The following is a 24,016-nucleotide window of genomic DNA, read 5'->3' as shown; positions in this document are numbered from 1 at the left end:
CAATATCACAGAAAGTGAAGAATGGATAAAGAAGTTGTGGTACTTACGTACAATGCAATATCACTCAGCAATGAAATCTATGTCATCAGGCCCATAGCAGCATAATGAGTGGATTCAGGTACGATGATTCTATGTGAAATAAGTCAAACAGAAAAAGAAACATGATAAGTTATCACTACTACACGTAATGTAAACTTGGCTACACAGGAAGAGAATTACAAAACAGAACAGGTTCTCAAATGTAGAAAACCAACTTATGCTTGCTTAAGGGGAAAGTTGAGTTGGGGTGCTGCTTAAAACCAGAGATTGAAATTAGCACAGATACCGTTCCATAAGCCAAATATGTAATAGACAAGAGATACTCCTTGCTCAACGAAGTGGACTCAACACGCCATATTAAACGCCTAAGAATATACCTGACTTGTAAGAATCTTAAAACCTATGGATTTATATGTCTCCGAAAGAGAATCAAGCGTGTGTACAGCGGCATAAGCGCAGCAGTGATAGGATTGGTGAGGTTCGGTGAGCAAATGCAGACCCTTTGAAGTCATATTGCATGGTACCCATTCCATGGGTCTCAACTCTCCAGGTTTAAGGGATTCTTCCTTCAGCTAAAACATGCATGTGGAACCCAGAGTATGATCCACCGTGTGATCGGGAAACGTGTTCAAATGTGTCTCAGGTTTCGTCCCCTGGTACTCGGGTGCAACATTCCAGACGCTTTACTAACACTCTCTCCACTTGGAGAGTCAGTGCCTTTAAGCTGTTATTTTGCCCAGTTTGCAATTTCTGCGGAAAATGAACAGGAATAGGGAGAACCAATGAGAGACTAGCTGGAGGTGTCTGGACGGGCAAATTTAACTCTCATTTCCCACCAGGAAGAGGAATTAACCAAAGGCTCAGCGTGCCATTCCGGAACAACACTAGGGCCTGAATCAATCCTGCGGTGTTGCGGCCAGCTCACAAGAAAGTGAGTTGAAGAAAGGAGCTCAGGGGCACTGTAATTCACAAACCTGCAGAGTTAAAAATGACAGCTATCGTCCAAAAATATATTGAAGTAAGGCTGCCAAGAGGACTTGAAAGTGGGGCAGAATTGCAGGAAACCGATTTCAGGAGGTAGACTGGAATTGCATGCAAAGCATAGGAAAAGAGGCAGAACGTCCACAATGCTGCACTTGGCCAAAAAGGGCGTATGCGTTTTTTCCTGAATATATTCAGGAAAAAACGCATACGCCCTTTTTGGCCAACCAAGCAAGCTTGCAAAGGAAATCTGCACTACAATGAAGTCTCACTGCCCCCCGGTCAAAAGGGCCATCTGAAAAAAGTGTAAAATCCAGAAAGGCAGGACAGGCCATGGAGAATTGGGAGCCTTGTTATGCTGATGGGCGGGATGAAAAATTGCCCACAGCCACTCTGGAGAAGTGTATGGTGTTTCCTGAAACATCTAAAAAACAAAGCAACAGAGCCTAGGGCACTTCCACTTATGGTCCTATAGCTTAGGGAAATTAAAATCAAAAAGACACAGCCACCCCAAAGTTTGGGACGGCACTGTTTACAAGAACCTCGTTTACGGTACAAGTTCAATATCACAGAAAGCGAAATATGGATAAAGATGTTGTGGTACTTACGTACAATGCAATATCACTCAGCAATGAAATCTATGTCATCAGGCCCATAGCAGCATAATGAGTGGATTCAGGTACGATGATTCTAAGTGAAATAAGTCACACAGAAAAAGAAACATCATAAGTTATCACTACTACACGGAATGTAAACGTAGCTACCCAGGAACTGAATTACAAAACAGAACAGGGTCTCAAATGTAGAAAACCAACTTATGCTTGCTTAAGGGGAAAGGTGAGTTGGGGTGCTACATAAAACCAGAGATTGAAATTAGCACAGATACCGTTCCATAAGCCAAATATGTAATAGACAAGAGCTACTCCTTGCTCAACCAAGTGGACTATACACCCCATATTAAACGCCTAAGAATATACCTGCCTAGTAAGAATCCTAAAACCTATGGATTTCTATGTCTCCGAAAGAGAATCAAGCGTCTGTACAGCGGCATAAGCACAGCAGTGATAGGATTGGTGAGGTTCGGTGAGCAAATGCAGACCCTTTGAAGTCATATTGCATGGTACCCATTCCATGGGTCTCAACTCTCCAGGTTTAAGGGATTCTTCCTTCAGCTAATACATGCATGTGGAACCCAGAAGATGATCCACCGTGTGATCGGGAAACGTGTTGAAATGTGTCTCAGGTTTCATCCCCTGGTACTCGGGTGCAGCATTCCAGACGCTTTACTAACACTCTCCCCACTTGGAGAGCCAGTGCCTTTAACCTCCTGCTTGGCCCAGTTTGCAATTTCTGTGGAAAATGAACAGGAATAGGGAGAACCAATGAGAGACTAGCTGGAGGTGTCTGGACGGGCAAATTTAACTCTCATTTCCCACCAGGAAGAGGAATTAACCAAAGGCTCAGCGTGCCATGCCGGAACCACACTATGGTCTGAAGCAATCCTGCGAAGTTGCGGCCAGCTCACAAGAAAGCGAGTTGAAGAAAGGAGCTCAGGGGCACTGTAATTCACAAACCAGCAGAGTTATAAAGGACAGCTATCATCCAAAAATATATTGAAGTAAGGCAGTCAAGAGGACTTCAAAGCAGGGCAGAATTGCAGGAAACCGATTTCAGGAGGTAGACTGGAATTGCATGTAAAGCATAGGAAAAGAGGCAGAACGTCCACAATGATGCACTTGGCCAAAAAGGGCGTATGCGTTTTTTCCTGAATATATTCAGGAAAAAACCCATACGCCCTTTTTGGCCAACCAAGCAAGCTTGCAAAGGAAATCTGCACTACAATGAAGTCTCACTGCCCCCCAGTCAAAAGGGCCATCTGAAAAAAGTGTAAAATCCAGAAAGTCAGGACAGGCCATGGAGAACTGGGAGCCTTGTTATGCTGATGGGCGGGATGTAAATTGCCCACAGCCACTCTGGAGAAGTGTATGGTGTTTCCTGAAACATCTAAAAAACAAAGCAACAGAGCCTAGGGCACTTCCACTTATGGTCCTATAGCTTAGGGAAATTAAAATCAAAAAGACACAGCCACCCCAAAGTTTGGGACGGCTCTGTTTACAAGAACCTCATTTACGGTACAAGTTCAATATCACAGAAAGCGAAAAATGGATAAAGAAGTTGTGGTACTTACGTACAATGCAATATCACTCAGCAATGAAATCTATGTCATCAGTCCCATAGCAGCATAATGAGTGGATTCAGGTACGATGATTCTAAGTGAGATAAGTCACACAGAAAAAGAAACATGATAAGATATCACTACTACACGGAATGTAAACTTGGCTACACAGGAAGAGAATTACAAAACAGAACAGGTTCTCAAATGTAGAAAACCAACTTATGCTTGCTTAAGGGGAAAGTTGAGTTGGGGTGCTGCTTAAAACCAGAGATTGAAATTACCACAGATACCGTTCCATAAGCCAAATATGTAATAGACAAGAGCTACTCCTTGCTCAACGAAGTGGACTCAACGCCCCATATTAAACGCCTAAGAATATACCTGACTAGTAAGAATCTTAAAACCTATGGATTTCTATGTCTCCGAAAGAGAATCAAACGTGTGTACAGCGGCATAAACGCAGCAGTGATAGGACTGGTGAGGTTCGGTGAGCAAATGCAGACCCTTTGAAGTTATATTGCATGGTACCCATTCCATGGGTCTCAACTCTCCAGGTTTAAGGGATTCTTACTTCAGCTAAAACATGCATGTGGAACCCAGAGTATGATCCACCGTGTGATAGGGAAACGTGTTCATATGTGTCTCAGTTTTCGAACCCTGGAACTCGGGTGCAACATTCCAGACGCTTTACTAACACTCTCCCCACTTGCAGAGTCAGTGCCTTTAACCTCCTGTTTGGCCCAGTTTGCAATTTCTGCGGAAAATGAACAGGAATAGGGAGAACCAATGAGAGACTAGCTCGAGGTGTCTGGACGGGCAAATTTAACTCTCATTTCCCACCAGGAAGAGGAATTAACCAAAGGCTCAGCGTGCCATGCCGGAACCACACTAGGGCCTGAAGCAATCCTGCGGTGTTGCGGCCAGCTCACAAGAAAGCGAGTTGAAGAAAGGAGCTCAGAGGCACTGTAATTCACAAACCTGCAGAGTTATAAATGACAGCTATCGTCCAAAAATATATTGAAGTAAGGCTGCCAAGAGGACTTGAAAGCGGGGCAGAATTGCAGGAATCCGATTTCAGGAGGTAGACTGGAATTGCATGTAAAGCATAGGAAAAGAGGCAGAACGTCCACAATGATGCACTTGGCCAAAAAGGGCGTATGTGTTTTTTCCTGAATATATTCAGGAAAAAACGCATACGCCCTTTTTGGTCAACCAAGCAAGCTTGCAAAGGAAATCTGCACTACAATGAAGTCTCACTGCCCCCCCGGTCAAAAGGGCCATCTGAAAAAAGTGTAAAATCCAAAAAGGCAGGACAGGCCATGGAGAACTGGGAGCCTTGTTATGCTGATGGGCGGGATGTAAATTGCCAACAGCCACTCTGGAGAAGTGTATGGTGTTTCCTGAAACATCTAAAAAACAAAGCAACAGAGCCTAGGGCACTTCCACTTATGGTCCTATAGCTTAGGGAAATTAGAATCAAAAAGGCACAGCCACCCCAAAGTTTGGGACAGCTCTGTTTAAAAGAACCTCGTTTACAGTACGAGTTCAATATCACAGAAAGTGAAAAATGGATAAAGAAGTTGTGGTAGGTACATACAATGCAATATCACTCAGCAATGAAATCTATGTCATCAGGCCCATAGCAGCATAATGAGTGGATTCAGGTACGATGATTCTAAGTGAAATAAGTCACACAGAAAAAGAAACATCATAAGATATCACTACTACACGGAATGTAAACTTGGCTACACAGGAACAGAATTACAAAACAGAACAGGGTCTCAAATGTAGAAAACCAACTTATGCTTTCTTAAGGGGAAAGGTGAGTTGGGGTGCTGCATAAAACCAGAGATTGAAATTAGCACAGATACCATTCCATAAGCCAAATATGTAATAGACAAGAGCTACTCCTTGCTCAACGAAGAGGACACAACACCCCATATTAAACGCCTAAGAATATACATGACTAGTAAGAATCTTAAAACCTATGGATTTATATGTCTCCGAAAGTGAATCAAGCGTGTGTACAGCGGCATAAGCGCAGCAGTGATAGGATTGGTGAGGTTCGGTGAGCAAATGCAGACCCTTTGAAGTCATATTGCATGGTACCCATTCCATGGGTCTCAACTCTCCAGGTTTAAAGGATTCTTCCTTCAGCTAAAACATGCATGTGGAACCCAGAGTATGATCCACTTTGTGATCAGGAAACGTGTTCAAATGGGTCTCAGTTTTTGTCCCCTGGTACTCGGGTGCAACATTCCAGACGCTTTACTAACACTCTCCCCACTTGGAGAGTCAGTGCATTTAACCTCCTGTTTGGCCCAGTTTGCAATTTCTGCGGAAGATGAACAGGAATAGGGAGAACCAATGAGAGACTAGCTGGAGGTGTCTGGACGGGCAAATTTAACTCTCATTTCCCACCAGGAAGAGGAATTAACCAAAGGCTCAGCGTGCCATTCCGGAACCACACTAGGGCCTGAAGCAATGCTGCGGTGTTGCGGCCAGCTCACAAGAAAGCGAGTTGAAGAAAGGAGCTCAGGGGCACTGTAATTCACAAACCTGCAGAGTTATAAATGACAGCTATTGTCCAAAAATATATTGAAGTAAGGCTGCCAAGAGGACTTGAAAGCGGGGCAGGATTGCAGGAAACCGATTTCAGGAGGTAGACTGGAATTGCATGTAAAGCATAGGAAAAGAGGCAGAACGTCCACAATGATGCACTTGGCCAAAAAGGGCGTATGTGTTTTTTCCTGAATATATTCAGGAAAAAACGCATACGCCCTTTTTGGCCAACCAAGCAAGCTTGCAAAGGAAATCTGCAGTACAATGAAGTCTCACTGCCCCCCGGTCAAAAGGCCCATCTGAAAAAAGTGTAAAATCCAGAAAGGCAGGACAGGCCATGGAGAACTGGGAGCCTTGTTATGCTGATGGGCGGGATGTAAATTGCCAACAGCCACTCTGGAGAAGTGTATGGTGTTTCCTGAAACATCTAAAAAACAAAGCAACAGAGCCTAGGGCACTTCCACTTATGGTCCTGTACCTTAGGGAAATTAAAATAAAAAAGACACAGCCACCCCAAAGTTTGGGACGGCTCTGTTTACAAGAACCTCGTTTACGGTACGAGTTCAATATCACAGAAAGCGAAAAATGGATAAAGAAGTTGTGGTACTTACGTACAATGCAATATCACTCAGCAATGAAATCTATGTCATCAGGCCCATAGCAGCATAATGAGTGGATTCAGGTACGATGATTCTAAGTGAGATAAGTCACACAGAAAAAGAAACATCATAAGATATCACTACTACACGGAATGTAAACTTGGCTACACAGGAACTGAATTACAAAACAGAACAGGGTCTCAAATGTAGAAAACCAACTTATGCTTGCTTAAGAGGAAAGGTGAGTTGGGGTGCTGCATAAAACCAGAGATTGAAATTAGCACAGATACTGTTCCATAAGCCAAATATGTAATAGACAAGAGCTACTCCTTGCTCAACGAAGAGGACTCAACACCCCATATTAAACGTCTAAGAATATACCTGACTAGTAAGAATCTTAAAACCTATGGATTTATATGTCTCCGAAAGAGAATCAAGCGTGTGTACAGTGGCATAAGCGCAGCAGTGATAGGATTGGTGAGGTTTGGTTAGCCAATGCAGAAGCTTTGAAGTCATATTGCATGGTACCCATTCCATGGGTCTCAACTCTCCAGGTTTAAGGGATTCTTCCTTCATCTAAAACATGCATGTGGAACCCAGAGTATGATCCACCGTGTGATCGGGAAACGTTTTCAAATGTGTCAGTTTTCGTCCCCTGGTACTCGGGTGCAACATTCCAGACGCTTTACTAACACTCTCCCCACTTGGGGAGTCAGTGCCTTTAACCTCCTTTTTGGCCCAGTTTGCAATTTCTGCGGAAAATGAACAGGAATAGGGAGAACCAATGAGAGACTAGCTCGAGTTGTCTGGACGGGCAAATTTAACTCTCATTTCCCACCAGGAAGAGGAATTAACCAAAGACTCAGCGTGCCATTCCGGAACCACACTAGGGCCTGAAGAAATCCTGCAGTGTTGCGGCCAGCTCACAAGAAAGCGAGTTGAAGAAAGGAGCTCAGGGGCACTGTAATTCACAAACCTGCAGAGTTATAAATGACAGCTATCGTCCAAAAGTATATTGAAGTAAGGCTGCCAAGAGGACTTGAAAGCGGGGCAGAATTGCAGGAAACCGGTTTCAGGAGGTAGACTGGAATTGCATGTAAAGCATAGGAAAAGAGGCAGAACGTCCACAATGATGCACTTGGCCAAAAAGGGCGTATGCGTTTTTTCCTGAATATATTCAGGAAAAAACGCATACGCCCTTTTTGGCCAACCAAGCAAGCTTGCAAAGGAAACCTGCACTACAATGAAGTCTCACTGCCCCCCGGTCAAAAGGGCCATCTGAAAAAAGTGTAAAATCCAGAAAGGCAGGACAGGCCATGGAGAACTGGGAGCCTTGTTATGCTGATGGGCGGGATGTAAATTGCCAACAGCCACTCTGGAGAAGTGTATGGTGTTTCCTGAAACATCTAAAAAACAAAGAAACAGAGCCTAGGGCACTTCCACTTATGGTCCTATAGCTTAGGGAAATTAGAATCAAAAAGGCACAGTCACCACAAAGTTTGGGACAGCTGTGTTTACAAGAACCTCGCTTACAGTATGAGTTCAATATCACAGAAAGTGAAAAATGGATAAAGAAGTTGTGGTAGGTACGTACAATGCAATATCACTCAGCAATGAAATCTATGTCATCAGGCCCATAGCCGCATAATGAGTGGATTCAGGTACGATGATTCTAAGTGAAATAAGTCACACAGAAAAAGAAACATCATAAGATATCACTACTACACGGAATGTAAACTTGGCTACACAGGAACTGAATTACAAAACAGAACAGGGTCTCAAATGTAGAAAACCAACATATACTTTCTTAAGGGGAAAGGTGAGTTGGGGTGCTGCATAAAACCAGAGATTGAAATTAGCACAGATACCGTTCCATAAGCCAAAAATGTAATAGACTAGAGCTACTCCTTGCTCAACGAAGAAGACACAACACCCCATATTAAACGCCTAAGAATATAACTGACTAGTAAGAATCTTAAACCTATGGATTTATATGTCTCCGAAAGAGAATCAAGCGTGTGTACAGCAGCATAAGCGCAGCAGTGATAGGATTGTTGACGTTCGGTGAGCTAATGCAGACCCTTTGAAGTCATATTGCATGGTACCCATTCCATGGGTCTCAACTCTCCAGGTTTAAGGGATTCTTCCTTCAGCTAAAACATGCATGTGGAACCCTGAGTATGATCTACCATGTGATCGGGAAACGTGTTCAATTGTGTCAGTTTTCGTCCCCTGGTACTCGGGTGCAGCATTCCAGACGCTTTACAAACACTCTCTCCACTCGGAGAGTCAGTGCCTTTAACCTCCTGTTTGGCCCAGTTTGCAATTTCTGCGGAAAATGAACAGGAATAGGGAGAAGCAATGAGAGACTAGCTGGAGGTGTCTGGACGGGCAAATTTAACTCTCATTTCCCACCAGGAAGAGAAATTAACCAAAGGCTCAGCGTGCCATACCGGAACCACACTAGGGTCTGAAGCAATCCTGCGGTGTTGCGGCCAGCTCACAAGAAAGCGAGTTGAAGAAAGGAGCTCAGGGGCACTGTAATTCACAAACCGGCAGAGTTATAAATGACAGCTATCGTCCAAAAATATATTGAAGTAAGGCAGTCAAGAGGACTTCAAAGCAGGGCAGAATTGCAGGAAACCGATTTCAGGAGGTAGACTGGAATTGCATGTAAAGCATAGGAAAAGAGGCAGAACGTCCACAATGATGCACTTGGCCAAAAAGGGCATATGTGTTTTTTCCTGAATATATTCAGGAAAAAACCCATACGCCCTTTTTGTCCAACCAAGCAAGCTTGCAAAGGAAATCTGCACTACAATGAAGTCTCACTGGCCCCCGGTCAAAAGGGCCATCTGAAAAAAGTGTAAAATCCAGAAAGGCAGGACAGGCCATGGAGAACTGGGAGCCTTGTTATGCTGATGGGCGGGATGTAAATTGCCAACAGCCACTCTGGAGAAGTGTATGGTGTTTCCTGAAACATCTAAAAAACAAAGCAACAGAGCCTAGGACACTTCCACTTATGGTCCTATAGCTTAGGGAAATTAAAATAAAAAAGACACAGCCACCCCAAAGTTTGGGACAGCTCTGTTTACAAGAACCTCGTTTACGGTACAAGTTCTATATCACAGAAAACGAAAAATGGATAAAGAAGTTGTGGTACTTACGTACAATGCAATATCACTCAGCAATGAAATGTATGTCATCAGGCCCGTAACAGCATAATGAGTGGATTCAGGTACGATGATTCTACGTGAGATAAGTCACACAGAAAAAGAAACATCATAAGATATCACTACTACACGGAATGTAAACTTGGCTACACAGGAACTGAATTACAAAACAGAACAGGGTGTCAAATGTAGAAAACCAACTTATGCTTGCTTATGGGGAAAGGTGAGTTGGGGTGCTGCATAAAACCAGAGATTGAAATTAGCACAGATACCATTCCATAAGCCAAATATGTAATAGACATGAGCTACTCCTTGCTCAACGAAGAGGACACAACACCCCATATTAAACGCCTAAGAATATAACTGACTAGTAAGAATCTTAAAACCTATGGATTTATTTGTCTCCGAAAGAGAATCAAGCGTGTGTACAGTGGCATAAGCGCAGCAGTGATAGGATTGGTGACGTTCGGTGAGCAAATGCAGACCCTTTGAAGTCATATTGCGTGGTACCCATTCCTTGGGTCTCAACTTTCCAGGTTTAAGGGATTCTTCCTTCAGCTAAAACATGCATGTGGAACCCAGAGTATGATCCACCGTGTGATCGGAAAACGTGTTCAAATGTGTCAGTTTTCGGCCGCTGGTACTCGGGTGCAACATTCCAGGTGCTTTACTAACACTCTCCCCAATTGGAGAGTCAGTGCCTTTAACCTCCTGTTTGGCCCAGTTTGCAATTTCTGCGGAAGATGAACAGGAATAGGGAGAACCAATGAGAGACTAGCTGGAGGTGTCTGGACGGGCAAATTTAACTCTCATTTCCCACCAGGAAGAGGAATTAACCAAAGTCTCAGCATGCCATTCCGGAACCACACTAGGGCCTGAAGCAATGCTGCGGTGTTGCGGCCAGCTCACAAGAAAGCGAGTTGAAGAAAGGAGCTCAGGGGTACTGTAATTCACAAACCTGCAGAGTTATAAATGACAGCTATCGTCCAAAAATATATTGAAGTAAGGCTGCCAAGAGGACTTGAAAGCGGGGCAGGATTGCAGGAAACCGATTTCAGGAGGTAGACTGGAATTGCATGTAAAGCATAGGAAAAGAGGCAGAACGTCCACAATGATGCACTTGGCCAAAAAGGGCGTATGCGTTTTTTCCTGAATATATTCAGGAAAAAACGCATACGCCCTTTTTGGCCAACCAAGCAAGCTTGCAAAGGAAATCTGCACTACAATGAAGTCTCACTGTTCCCCAGTCAAATGGGCCATTTGAAAAAAGTGTAAAATCCAGAAAGGCAGGACAGGCCATGGAGACGTGGGAGCCTTGTTATGCTGATGGGCGGGATGTAAATTGCCAACAGCCACTCTGGAGAAGTGTATGGTGTTTCCTGAAACATCTAAACAACAAAGCAACAGAGCCTAGGGCACTTCCACTTATGGTCCTATAGCTTAGGGAAATTAAAATCAAAAAGACACAGCCACCCCAAAGTTTGGGACGGCTCTGTTTACAAGAACCTCGTTTACGGTTCAAGTTCAGTATCACAGAAAGGGAAAAATGGATAAAGAAGTTGTGGTACTTACGTACAATGCAATATCACTCAGCAATGAAATCTATGCCATTAGGCCCGTAGCAGCATAATGAGTGGATTCAAGTACGATGATTCTAAGTAAGATAAGTCACACAGAAAAAGAAACATCATAAGATATCACTACTACACGGAATGTAAACGTGGCTACACAAGAACTGAATTACAAAACAGAACAGGGTCTCAAATGTAGAAAACCAACTTATGCTATCTTAAGGGGAAAGGTGAGTTGGGGTCCTGCATAAAGCCAGAGATTGAATTTAGCACAGATACCATTCCATAAGCCAAATATGTAATAGACAAGAGCTACTCCTTGCTCAACGAAGAGGACACAACACCCCATATTAAACGCCTAAGAATATACCTGACTAGTAAGAATCTTAAAACCTATGGATTTATATGTCTCCGAAAGAGAATCAAGCATGTGTACAGCAGCATAAGCGCAGCAGTGATAGGATTGTTGAGGTTCGGTGAGCAAATGCAGAACCTTTGAAGTCATATTGCATGGTACCCATTCCATGGGTCTCAACTCTCCAGGTTTAAGGGATTCTTCCTTCAGCTAAAACATGCATGTGGAACCCAGAGTATGATCCACCGTGTGATCGGGAAACGTGTTCAAAAGTATCTCAGGTTTCGTCCCCTGGTACTCGGGTGCAACATTCCAGACGCTTTACTAACACTCTCCCCACTTGGAGAGTCAGTGCCTTTAACCTCCTGTTTGGCCCAGTTTGCAATTTCTGCCGAAAATGAACAGGAATAGGGAGAACCAATGAGAGACTAGCTGGAGGTGTCTGGACGGGCAAATTTAACTCTCATTTCCCACCAGGAAGAGGAATTAACCAAAGGCTCAGCGTGCCATGCCGGAACCACACTAGGGCGTGAAGCAATCCTGCGGTGTTGCGGCCAGCTCACAAGAAAGCGAGTTGAAGAAAGGAGCTCAGGGGCACTGTAATTCACAAACCTGCAGAGTTATAAAAACAGCTATCGTCCAAAAATCTATTGAAGTAAGGCTGCCAAGAGGACTTGAAAGCGGGGCAGAATTGCAGGAAACCGATTTCAGGAGGTAGACTGGAATTGCATGTAAAGCATAGGAAAAGAGGCAGAACGTCCACAATGATGCACTTGGCCAAACAGGGCGTATGCATTTTTTCCTGAATATATTCAGGAAAAAACGCATACGCCCTTTTTGGCCAACCAAGCAAGCTTGCAAAGGAAATCTGCACTACAATGAAGTCTCACTGCCCCCCGGTCAAAAGGGCCATCTGAAAAAAGTGTAAAATCCAGAAAGGCAGGACAGGCCATGGAGAACTGGGAGCCTTGTTATGCTGATGGGCGGGATGTAAATTGCCAACAGCCACTCTGGAGAAGTGTATGGTGTTTCCTGAAACATCTAAAAAACAAAGCAACAGAGCCTAGGGCACTTCCACTTATGGTCCTATAGCTTAGGGAAATTAAAATCAAAAAGACACAGCCACCCCAAAGTTTGGGACGGCTCTGTTTACAATAACCTCGTTTACGGTACAAGTTCAATATCGCAGAAAGCGAAAAATGGATAAAGAAGTTGTGGTACTTACGTACAATGCAATATCACTCAGCAATGAAATCTATGTCATCAGTCCCGTAGCAGCATAATGAGTGGATTCAGGTACGATGATTCTAAGTGAAATAAGTCACACAGAAAAAGAAACATCATAAGATATCACGACTACACGGAATGTAAACTTGGCTACCCAGGAACTGAATTACAAAACAGAACAGGGTCTCAAATGTAGAAAACCAACTTATGCTTGCTTAAGAGGAAAGGTGAGTTGGGGTGCTGCATAAAACCAAAGATTGAAATTAGCACAGATACCGTTCCATAAGCCAAATATGTAATAGACAAGAGCTACTCCTTGCTCAACGAAGTGGACTTAACACGCCATATTAAACGCCTAAGAATATACCTGACTAGTAAGAATCTTAAAACCTATGGATTTATATGTCTCCGAAAGAGAATCAAGCGTGTGTACAGCGGCATAAACGCAGCAGTGATAGGATTGGTGAGGTTCGGTGAGCAAATGCAGACCCTTTGAAGTCATATTTCATGGTACCCATTCCATGGGTCTCAACTCTCCAGGTTTAAGGGATTCTTCCTTCAGCTAAAACATGCATGTGGAACCCAGAGTATGATCCACCGTGTGATCGGGAAACGTGTTCAATGTGTCAGTTTTCGTCCCCTGGTACTCGGGTGCAACATTCCAGATGCTTTACTAACACTCTCCCCACTTGGAGAGTCAGTGCCTTTAACCTCCTGTTTGGCCCAGTTTGCAATTTCTGCGGAAAATCAACAGGAATAGGGAGAACCAATGAGAGACTAACTGGAGGTGTCTGTACGGGCAAATTTAACTCTCATTTCCCACCAGGAAGAGGAATTAACCAAAGGCTCAGCGTGCAATGCGAGAACCACACTAGGGCCTGAAGCAATGCTGCGGTGTTGCGGCCAGCTCACAAGAAAGCGAGTTGAAGAAAGGAGCTCAGGGGCACTGTAATTCACAAATCTGCAGTGTTATAAATGACAGCTATCGTCCAAAAATTTATTGAAGTAACCCTGCCAAGAGGACTTGAAAGCGGGGCAGAATTGCAGGAAACCGATTTCAGGAGGTAGACTGGAATTGCATGTAAAGCATAGGAAAAGAGGCAGAACGTCCACAATGATGCACTTGGCCAAAAAGGGCGTATGCGTTTTTTCCTGAATATATTCAGGAAAAAACGCATACGCCCTTTTTGGCCAACCAAGCAAGCTTGCCAATGAAATCTGCACTACAATGAAGTCTCACTGCCCCTCGGTCAAAAGGGCCATCTGAAAAAAGTATAAAATCCAGAAAGGCAGGACAGGCCATGGAGAACTGGGAGCCTTGTTATGCTGATGGGCGGGATGTAAATTGCCAACAGCCACTCTGGAGAAGTGTATGGTGTTTCCTGAAACATCTAAAAAGCAAAGCAACAGAGCCTAGGGCACTTCCACTTATGGTCTTATAGCATAGGGAAATTAAAATCAAAAAGACACAGCCACCCCAAAGTTTGGGACGGCTCTGTTTACAAGAACCTCGTTTACGGTACAAGTTCAATATCACAGAAAGTGAAAAATGGATAAAGAAGTTGTGGTACTTACGTACAATGCAATATCACTCAGCAATGAAATCTATGTCATCAGGCCCATAGCAGCATAATGAGTGGATTCAGGTACGATGATTCTAAGTGACATAAGTCACACAGAAAAAGAAACATCATAAGATATCACTACTACAGGGAATGTAAACTTGGCTACCCTGGAACTGAATTACAAAACAGAACAGGGTCTCAAATGTAGAAAACCAACTTATGCTTGCTTAAGGGGAAAGGTGAGTTGGGGTGCTGCATAAAACCAGAGATTGAAATTAGCACAGATACCGTTCCATAAGACAAATATGTAATAGACAAGAGCTACTCCTTGCTCAACGAAGTGGACTCTACACCCCATATTAAACGCCTAAGAATATACCTGACTAGTAAGAATCTTAAAACCTATGGATTTATATGTCTCCGAAAGAGAATCAAGCATGTGTACAGCGGCATAAACGCAGCAGTGATAGGATTGGTGAGGTTTGGTGAGCAAATGCAGACCCTTTGAAGTCATATTGCATGGTACCCATTCCATGGGTCTCAACTCTCCAGGTTTAAGGGATTCTTCCTTCAGCTAAAACATGCATGTGGAACCCAGAGTATGATCCACCGTGTGATCGGGAAACGTGTTCAAATGTGTCAGTTTTCGTCCCCTGGTACTCGGGTGCAACATTCCAGACGCTTTACTAACACTCTCCCCACTTGGAGAGTCAGGGCCTTTAACCTCCTGTTTGGCCCAGTTTGCAATTTCTGCGGAAAATGAACAGGAATAGGGAGAACCAATGAGAGACTAGCTGGAGGTGTCTGGACGGGCAAATTTAACTCTCATTTCCCACCAGGAAGAGGAATTAACCAAAGGCTCAGCGTGCCATGCCGGAACCACACTAGGGCCTGAAGCAATCCTGCGGTGTTGCGGCCAGCTCACAAGAAAGCGAGTTGAAGAAAGGAGCTCAGGGGCACTGTAATTCACAAACCTGCCGAGTTATAAAAACAGCTATCGTCCAAAAATATATTGAAGTAAGGCTGCCAAGAGGACTTGAAAGCGGGGCAGAATTGCAGGAAACCGATTTCAGGAGGCAGACTGGAATTGCATGTAAAGCATACGAAAAGAGGCAGAATGTACATAATGATGCACTTGGAAAAAAAGGGCGTATGCGTTTTTTCCTGAATATATTCAGGAAAAAACGCATACGCACTTTTTGGCCAACCAAGCAAGCTTGCAAAGGAAATCTGCACCACAATGAAGTCTCACTGCCCCTCGGTCAAAAGGGCCATCTGAAAAAAGTGTAAAATCCAGAAAGGCAGGACAGGCCATGGAGAACTGGGAGCCTTGTTATGCTGATGGGTGGGATGTAAATTGCCAACAGCCACTCTGGAGAGGTGTATGGTGTTTCCTGAAACATCTAAAGAACAAAGCAACAGAGCCTAGGGCACTTCCACTTATGGTCCTATAGCTTAGGGAAATAAAAATCAAAAAGACACAGCCACCCCAAAGTTTGGGATGGCTCTGTTTACAAGAACCTCGTTTACGGTACAAGTTCAATATCACAGAAAGCAAAAAATGGATAAAGAAATTGTGGTACTTACGTACAATGCAATATCACTCAGCAATGAAATCTATGTCATCAGGCCCATAGCAGCATAATGAGTGGATTCAGGTACGATGATTCTAAGTGAGATAAGTCACACAGAAAATGAAACATCATAAGATATCACTAATACACGGAATGTAAACTTGTCTACACAGGAACTGAATTACAAAACAGAACAGGGTCTCAAATGTAGAAAACCAACTTATGCTTGCTTAAGGGGAAAGGTGAGTTGGGGTGCTGCATAAAACCAGAGATTGAAATTAGCACAGATACCGTTCCATAAGCCAAATATGTAATAGACAAGAGCTACTCCTTGCTCAACGAAGAGGACTAAACACCCCATATTAAACGTCTAAGAATATACCTGACTAGTAAGAATCTTAAAACCTATGATTTTATATGTCTCTGAAAGAGAATCAAGCGTGTGTACAGTGGCATAAGCGCAGCAGTGATAGGATTGGTGAGGTTCGGTGAGCCAATGCAGAACCTTTGAAGTCATATTGCATGGTACCCATTCCATGGGTCTCAACTCTCCAGGTTTAAGGGATTCTTCCTTCAGCTAAAACATGCATGTGGAACCCAGAGTATGATCCACCGTGTGATCGGGAAACGTGTTCAAATGTGTCTCAGGTTTCGTCCCCTGGTACTCGGGTGCAACATTCCAGACGCTTTACTAACACTCTCCCCACTTGGAGAGTCAGTGCCTTTAACCTCCTGTTTGGCCCAGTTTGCAATTTCTGCGGAAGATGAACAGGAATAGGGAGAACCAATGAGAGACTAGCTGGAGGTGTCTGGACGGGCAAATTCAACTCTCATTTCCCACCAGTAAGAGGAATTAACCAAAGGCTCAGCGTGCCACTCCAGAACCACACTAGGGCCTGAAGCATTCCTGGGGTGTTGTGGCCAGCTCACAAGAAAGCGAGTTGAAGAAAGGAGCTCAGGGGCACTGTCATTCACAAACATGCAGAGTTATAAATGACAGCTATCGTCCAAAAATATATTGAAGTAAGGCCACCAAGAGGACTCGAAAGCGGGGCAGAATTGCAGGAAACCGACTTCAGGAGGTAGATAGCAATTGCCTTTAAAGCATAGGAAAAGAAGCAGAACGTCCACAATGATGCACTGGCCAAAAAGGGCGTATGCGTTTTTTCCTGAATATATTCAGGAAAAAATGCATACGCCCTTTTGGGCCAACCAAGCAAGCTTGCAAAGGAAATCTGCACTACAATGAAGTCTCACTGCCCCCCGGTCAAAAGGGCCATCTGAAAAAAGTGTAAAATCCAGAAAGGCAGGACAGGCCATGGAGACGTGGGAGCCTTGTTATGCTGATGGGCGGGATGTAAATTGCCAACAGCCACTCTGGAGAAGTGTATGGTGTTTCCTGAAACATCTAAAAAACAAAGCAACAGAGCCTAGGGCACTTCCACTTATGGTCCTATAGCTTAGGGAAATTAAAATCAAAAAGACACAGCCACCCCAAAGTTTGGGACGGCTCTGTTTACAATAACCTCGTTTACGGTACAAGTTCAATATCACAGAAAACGAAAAATGGATAAAGAATTTGTGGTACTTACGTACAATGCAATATCACTCAGCAATGAAATCTATGTCATCAGGCGCGTAGCAGCATAAAGAGTGGATTCAGGTACGATGATTCTAAGTGAGATAAGTCACAGAGAAAAAGAAACATCATAAGATATCACTACTACACGGAATGTAAACTTGGCTACACAGGAACTGAATTACAAAACAGAACAGGGTCTCAAATGTAGAAAACCAACTTATGCTTGCTTAAGGGGAAAGGTCAGTTGCGGTGCTGCATAAAACCAGAGATTGAAATTAGCACAGATACCGTTCCATAAGCCAAATATGAAATAGACAAGAGCTACTCCTTGCTCAACGAAGTGGACTCTACACCCCATATTAAACGCCTAAGAATATACCTGACTAGTAAGAATCTTAAAACCTATGGATTTATATGTCTCCAAAAGAGAATCAAGCGTGTGTACAGCGGCATAAACGCCGCAGCGATAGGATTGGTGTGGTTCGGTGAGCAAATGCAGACCCTTTGAGGTCATATTGCATGGTACCCATTCCACGGGTCTCAACTCTCCAGGTTTAAGGGATTCTTCCTTCAGCTAAAACATGCATGTGGAACCCAGAGTATGATCCACCGTGTGATCGGGAAACGTGTTCAAATGTGTCTCAGTTTTCGTCCCCTGGTACTTGGGTGCAACATTCCAGTCGCTTTACTAACACTCTCCCCACTTGGAGAGTCAGTGCCTTTAACCTCCTGTTTGGCCCAGTTTGCCATTTCTGCGGAAAATGAACTGGAATAGGGAGAACCAATGAGAGACTAGCTGGAAGTGCTTGTACGGGCAAATTTAACGCTCATTTCCCACCAGGAAGAGGAATTAACCAAAGGCTCAGCGTGCCATGCCGGAACCACACTAGGGCCTGAAGCAATGCTGCGGTGCTGCGGCCAGCTCAAAGGAAAGCGAGTTGAAGAAAGGAGCTCAGGGGCACTGTAATTCACAAACCTGCAGAGTTATAAATGACAGCTATCGTCCAAAAATATATTGAAGTAAGGCTGCCAAGAGGACTTGAAAGCGGGGCAGAATTGCAGGAAACCGATTTCAGGAGGTAGACTGGAATTGCAAGTAAAGCATAGGAAAAGAGGCAGAACGTCCACAATGATGCACTTGGCCAAAAAGGGCGTATGCGTTTTTTCCTGAATATATTCAGGAAAAAACGCATACGCACTTTCTGGCCAACCAAGCAAGCTTGCAAAGGAAATCTGCACTACAATGAAGTCTCACTGCCCCCCGGTCAAAATGGTCATCTGAAAAAAGTATAAAATCCAGAAAGGCAGGACAGGCCATGGAAAACTGGGAGCCTTGTTATGCTGATGGGCGGGATGTAAATTGCCAACAGCCACTCTGGAGAAGTGTATGGTGTTTCCTGAAACATCTAAAAAACAAAGCAACAGAGCCTAGGGCACTTCCACTTATGGTCCTATAGCTTAGGGAAATTAAAATCAAAAACACACAGCCACCCCAAAGTTTGGGACGGCTCTGTTTACAAGAACCCCGTTTACGGTACAAGTTCAACATCACAGAAAGCGAAAAATGGATAAAGAATTTGTGGTACTTACGTACAATGCAATATCACTCAGCAATGAAATCTATGTCATCAGGCCCGTAGCAGCATAATGAGTGGATTCAGGTACGATGATTCTAAGTGAAATAAGTCACACAGAAAAAGAAACATCATAAGATATCACTACTACACGGAATGTACACTTGGCTACACAGAAACTGAATTACAAAACAGAACAGGGTCTCAAATGTAGAAAACCAACTTATGCTTGCTTAAGGGGAAAGGTGAGTTGGGGTTCTGCATAAAACTAGAGATTGAAATTAGCACAGATACCATTCCATAAGCCAAATATGTAATAGACAAGAGCTACTCCTTGCTCAACGAAGTGGACTCTACACCCCCTATTAAACGCCTAAAAATATACCTGACTAGTAAGAATCTTAAAACCTATGGATTTATATGTCTCTGAAAGGGAATCAAGCGTGTGTACAGCGGCATAAATGCAGCAGTGATAGGATTGGTGAGGTTCGGTGAGCAAATGGAGACCCTTTGAAGTCATATTGCATGGTACTCATTCCATGGGTCTCAACTCTCCAGGTTTACGGGATTCTTCCTTCAGCTAAAACATGCATGTGGAACCCAGAGTATGATCCACCGTGTGATCGGGAAACGTGTTCAAATGTGTCTCAGTTTTCGTCCCCTGGTACTCGGGTGCAACATTCCAGACGCTTTACTAAAACTCTCCCCACTTGGAGAGTCAGTGCCTTTAACCTCTTGTTTGGCCCAGTTTGCCATTTCTGCGGAAAATGAACAGGAATAGGGAGAACCAATGAGAGACTAGCTGGAGGTGCCTGTACGGGCAAATTTAACTCTCATTTCCTACCAGGAAGAGGAATTAACCAAAGGCTCAGCGTGCCATGCCGGAACCACACTAGGGCCTGAAGCAATGCTGCGTTGTTGTGGCCAGCTCACAAGAAAGCGAGTTGAAGAAAGGAGCTCAGGGGCACTGTAATTCACAAACCTGCAGAGTTATAAATGACAGCTATCGTCCAAAAATATATTGAAGTAAGGCTGCCAAGAGGACTTGAAAGTGGGGCAGAATTGCAGGAAACCGATTTCAGGAGGTAGACTGGAATTGCATGTAAAGCATAGGAAAAGAGGCAGAACGTCCACAATGATGCACTTGGCCAAAAAGGGCGTATGCGTTTTATCCTGAATATATTTAGGAAAAAACGCATACGCCCTTTTGGACCAACCAAGCAAGCTTGCAAAGGAAATCTGCACTACAATGAAGTCTCACTGCCCCCCGGTCAAAAGGGCCATCTGAAAAAAAGTATAGAATCCAGAAAGGCAGGACAGGCCATGGAGAACTCGGAGCCTTGTTATGCTGATGGGCGGGATGTAAATTGCCAACAGCCACTCTGGAGAAGTGTATGGTGTTTCCTGAAACATCTAAAAAACAAAGCAACAGAGCCTAGGGCACTTCCACTTATGGTCCTATAGCTTAGGGAAATTAAAATCAAAAAGACACAGCCACCCCAAAGTTTGGGACGGCTCTGTTTACAAGAAACTCGTTTACGGTACAAGTTCAACATCACAGAAAGCGAAAAATGGATAAAGAATTTGTGGTACTTACGTACAATGCAATATCACTCAGCAATGAAATCTATATCATCAGGCCCGTAGCAGCATAATCAGTGGATTCAGGTACGATGATTCTAAGTGAAATAAGTCACACAGAAAAAGAAACATCATAAGATATCACTACTACACGGAATGTACACTTGGCTACACAGAAACTGAATTACAAAACAGAACAGGGTCTCAAATGTAGAAAACCAACTTATGCTTGCTTAAGGGGAAAGGTGAGTTGGGGTGCTGCATAAAACCAGAGATTGAAATTAGCACAGATACCATTCCATAAGCCAAATATGTAACAGACAAGAGCTACTCCTTGCTCAACGAAGTGGACTCTACACCCCATATTAAACGCCTAAGAATATACCTGACTAGTAAGAATCTTAAAACCTATGGATTCATATGTCTCCGAAAGAGAATCAAGCGTGTGTACAGCAGCATAAACGTTACAGTGATAGGATTGGTGAGGCTCGGTGAGCAAATACAGACCCTTTGAAGTCATATTGCATGGTACCCATTCCATGGGTCTCAACTCTCCAGGTTTAAGGGATTCTTCCTTCAGCTAAAACATGCATGTGGAACCCAGAGTATGATCCACCGTGTGATCGGGAAACGTGTTCAAATGTGTCTCAATTTCGTCCCCTGGTACTCGGGTGCAACATTCCAGACACTTTACTAACACTGTCTCCACTTGGAGAGTCAGTGCCTTTAATCTCCTGTTTGGCCCAGTTTGCAATTTCTGCGGAAAATGAACAGGAATAGGGAGAACCAATGAGAGACTAGCTGGAGGTGTCTGGACGGGCAAATTTAACTCTCATTTCCCACCAGGAAGAGGAATTAACCAAAGGCTCAGCATGCCATGCCGGAACCACACTAGGGCCTGAAGCAATGCTGCGGTGTTGCGGCCAGCTCACAAGAAAGCGAGTTGAAGAAAGGAGCTCAGGGGCACTGTCATTCACAGACATGCAGAGTTATAAATGACAGCTATCGTCCAAAAATATATTGAAGTAAGGCTGCCAAGAGGACTTGAATGCGGGGCAGAATTGCAGGAAACCGATTTCAGGAGGAAGACTGGAATTGCATGTAAAGCATAGGGAAAGAGGCAGAACGTCCACAATGATGCACTTGGACAAAAAGGGCGTATGCGTTTTTTCCTGAATATATTCAGGAAAAAACGCATACGCCCTTTTTGGCAAACCAAGCAAGCTTGCAATGGAAATCCGAACTACTATGAAGTGTCACTTCCCCCCGGTCTAAAGAGCCATCTGAAAAAAGTGTAAAATGCAGAAAGGCAAGACAGGCCATGGGGATAAAGGAGCCTTGTTATGCTGATGGGCGGGATGTAAATTGCCAACAGCCACTCTGGAGAAGTGTATGGTGTTTCCTGATACATCTGAAAAACAAAGCAACAGAGTCTAGGGCATTTCCACTTATGGTCCTATAGCTTAGGGAAATTAAAATCAAAAAGACACAGCCACCCCAAAATTTGGGACGGCTCTGTTTACAGGGACCTCTTCTATGGTACAAGTTAAGTATCCCAGAGAGCAAATAATTGATAAATAAGTTGCGGTACTTAACGTACAACAGAATACCACTCAGCAATGAAATCTGTGTCACCAGGCCTGAACCAGCATAATGAGTGGATTGAGGCACGATGATTCTAAGTGAAATAAGTCACACAGAAAAAGAAACATCATAAGGTATCACTAATACATAGAATGTATACTTGGTTACACATGAACTGAATTACAAAACAGAACAGGGTCTCAAGTTTAGAAAACCAACTTATGCTTGCTTAAGGGGAAAGGTGAGTTGGGGTTCTGCATAAAACCAGAGTTTGAAATTAGCACAGATACCGTTCCATAAGCCAAATATGTAATAGACAAGACCTACCCCTTGCTCAACGAAATGGACTCAACAATGAGGTATCACCTCACACCTGTTAGAATGGGCATCATCTGAAAATCTACAAACAACAATTGCTGGAAAGAGTGTGGGGAAAAGGAAGCCTCTTCCACTATTGTTGGGAATATAAATTGATACAGTCACTATGGAGAACAATATGGAGTCTTAAGAAACTAATAATAGAATTACCATATGATACAGCAATCCCAGTACTGGACATATACCCAGACAAAACCATAAATCAAAAAGAGACATTCACCGCAATGTTCATTGCATCACTATTTACAATATCTAGGTAATGGAAGCAACCTAAATGCCCACAGACAGACGAATGCATAAAGATGTGGTACATATATAAAATGGAATATTACTAAGCCATGAAAGGAATGAAATTGGGTCATTTGTAGAGACGTCGATGGATCTAGAGACTGTCATACAGAGTGAAGTAAGTCAGAAAGAGAAAAACAAATCTTGTATATTCATGCATATATGTGGAACCTAGAAAAACTGTACAGATTAACCGTTTTGCAAGGCATAAATAGAGCAACAGATGTAGACAACAATCGTATGGACAACAAGGGGGGAAAGCTCTTGGGGGGGTGGTGGTGGGAGGAGCTGAGAGATTGGGATTGGCATGTAAACATTTATATGTATAAAATAGATAACCAATAAGAACCTGCTGTATAAAAATATAAAATAAAATTCAAAATTAAAAAGAAATAAAATTTAAAAAATAAAACAGAAAAAACAATTATTCCCTTCACATACATGTATTTATATGAATAAATTATTTCCATGCTTATATCTGTAAATACAAAAAAGAGGAATAAAATCTACCTTGAACCAAAAACGAAAAAGAGAAAAAAAAAAACAGAACCCACCAGTTACTCAGAGGAAAACCGTATCAGGGCACTTGCTCCAGTTGTAAACAATTCTGAAGTTGGTCAGTGGTGGGGAATCGTCTCCCATTCAGCCAGCAGCCCCCACACAACAAGCGTCCTCATTGCAAAGCTGGGGCACCGTGCCGAGGCATCTGTGAGTGAACGTGAGCTGAGCCCCAGGTCAGTTGCTGCTGAACTGTTCCCACCCTTCCCAGGTAAAACACCTGAATATATACAAGGACTTGAAAGCCTAGAGGAAGGGCCATGGAGCCACATGAGTGACAGCATGCCAGCTGACTTGGTGCCTGCAGGCCAGCCAGGATGGTCCTGGCCCTGGGTGCTCTTCTGGAAGATTTCCATTTCCCTGCCTGAGATACCCGTCCTGTCCGTGCCCCCACTGCTTTTTTCCTTCCTCACCTCTGCCCAGGGAGAAATTCCAGCAGCAGGTATGGGTGACACATCCTCTTCTTTAGCAGGTGGCAGCCTGGCAACTGCTGCAGAAAGTCCAGCAGAGCCCCACTCACACTGGGCCACCCACAAAGCCGTGGCCTCTCACTCCTTCCCACCAGCCCAGCCCCGAGACTGCTGACAGGGCAGAGAAAATGGCGTCAGGCACAGCTGCAGGGGCTCTTGCTGCCTGGAGTGGTATTTAT

General features: G+C 43.8%; 1 long non-coding RNA gene across 9 annotated transcripts in view; it reads right to left on the bottom strand.

Annotated features, from left to right (window-relative positions):
- The window catches only part of LOC137203500 (uncharacterized), an 838,571-nt gene that overhangs the window by 371,178 nt on the left and 443,377 nt on the right, over window positions 1-24,016 (bottom strand). Inside the window, exon 4 of one of the 9 annotated variants that reach the window (XR_010933219.1) lies at window positions 3,210-3,290. The exons of 7 other annotated variants lie outside the window; for them this stretch is intronic. This is a non-coding gene — a long non-coding RNA (uncharacterized lncRNA). Of the gene's footprint in view, window positions 1-3,209; window positions 3,291-12,682; window positions 12,764-24,016 lie in introns of those variants that run through there. One more of the 9 variants, XR_010933211.1, reaches the window with a different exon arrangement.

The sequence above is a fragment of the Pseudorca crassidens genome, chromosome 1, assembly GCF_039906515.1.
Source record: "Pseudorca crassidens isolate mPseCra1 chromosome 1, mPseCra1.hap1, whole genome shotgun sequence".
Lineage (NCBI taxonomy): Eukaryota > Metazoa > Chordata > Mammalia > Artiodactyla > Delphinidae > Pseudorca > Pseudorca crassidens.
This window is presented reverse-complemented; position numbering and strand designations above follow the sequence as displayed.